The following is a 1,434-nucleotide window of genomic DNA, read 5'->3' on the forward strand; positions in this document are numbered from 1 at the left end:
AGGACCGAGCCCTGGGGGACTCCGCTGCCCACTTCCCCCCAGGTCGAATATGACCCGTCCACCGCCACCCTCTGAGCGCAACCCTGCAGCCGATCTGCAATCCATCTGACTGTGCAGGCATCAATGCCACAGTCGCGAGGTTGGATATTAGGAAAAACTCTCACCAAGAGGGCAGTAAAACAATGAATGGGTTACCCAGAGAGGTTCTAGGATCTCCAGCCTTGGAGGTTTTTATGACTCTAGTAGACCAAGCCTTGGCTGGGATGATGCAGTTGGGGCTGCTCCTGCTTGGAGCAGGGGGTTGGCGTGGATGTGACCTCCTGAGCTCCCTTTCAGCCCTCGTTGCCTGTGATTAAAGCTAGCACCCCCGGCCTAGGATGGAGGGATTCTTCCAGGGCCGGGAATCCTCTTCCTTGGTGCCGCAGTCACACAAGGAGATTAGCAGCTCCCTTCTCGGGGACAGGAACCCATGTCAGCACCCTCCCCAGATCTGTATTAACAGCTGCCTCCCTGGATGGAAACGAGACATTAAAGGATTAGGAGCGGGCTGGGCTCCAAGGAGCCTGTCACTCAGGGGTGCTGCGCTGCGCTGTGTGGGGCCTTGTATTTTTAGCTGCCCCTGCCCAGGACACGGCGCAGAGGCCTGGGAACTGCCATGCAGCCAGTGGCACCCGCGCCCGCCCCTCCCCGAGTGGGGATATGCCCAGACAGGGAGCCAAGAGGCTGGTTAGCTAAGTTTACTCGCAGGAGGTAGAGTGACATAACCAGTTGGAGGCCCTGGGATGGCAGAGAGCTTGCGTCATCGCCTCGCTTTTAGAGGAAGGAGCAAGTGTTCGGTGTTAACTCTTCAAGGAGCTTGGCCCTGTGGGGAGCCTGGACACCTGGGTTCAACAGCTGGTTGGGTTTTGGGGACCCCTGGGGAGCCAGGACACTGGGGCTCTAGAGGTAGTTGGGTTTTGGGGACCCTTGGAGAGCCAGGACACCTGGGCTGTAGAGCTGGCTCTGCACTTGAGCCCTTTGTGACTGCTTTGTAAAATACACCACCTCATCGTGCCTCAGTTTCCCCAGTTTTCATATCCACGTTTAAATGCAAGAGCACATCCAACCCCCGCACGTTCTCAGCCCCCTTCCCCTTCATGCAACGCAGCGTCTAGAACCGCTGCGACCTTCACAGCCTTGTTGGCTTTGAAAGCTGTGCGGGGAACGCCCTTGGCACCATAGTTTCATAGTTTCTAGGGTCGGAAGGGACCTGAGCAGATCATCTAGTCCGACCCCCTGCCATGGCAGGAAAGAGTACTGGGGTCAAACGACCCCAGCAAGGTGGTCATCTAACCTCCTCTTAAAGCCCCCCAGGGTAGGAGCGAGCACCACTTCTCTTGGAAGTTGGTCCCAGATCCTAGCTGCCCTGACCGTGAAGTCGCGCCTCCTGATGTC

The 1,434-nt window shown here is 57.5% G+C and overlaps 1 long non-coding RNA gene across 1 annotated transcript in view; it reads left to right on the forward strand.

Annotated features, from left to right (window-relative positions):
• The first annotated feature begins 756 nt into the window (after nucleotides 1-756).
• The window catches only part of LOC109305246, a 21,114-nt gene continuing 20,436 nt past the window's right edge, over nucleotides 757-1,434 (forward strand). The window contains exon 1 of the long non-coding RNA XR_002099601.1: nucleotides 757-767. This is a non-coding gene — a long non-coding RNA (uncharacterized LOC109305246). The remainder of the gene's footprint in view (nucleotides 768-1,434) is intronic.

The sequence above is a fragment of the Gavialis gangeticus genome, unplaced genomic scaffold, assembly GCF_001723915.1.
Source record: "Gavialis gangeticus isolate Ggan-Ray unplaced genomic scaffold, GavGan_comp1, whole genome shotgun sequence".
NCBI lineage: Eukaryota > Metazoa > Chordata > Crocodylia > Gavialidae > Gavialis > Gavialis gangeticus.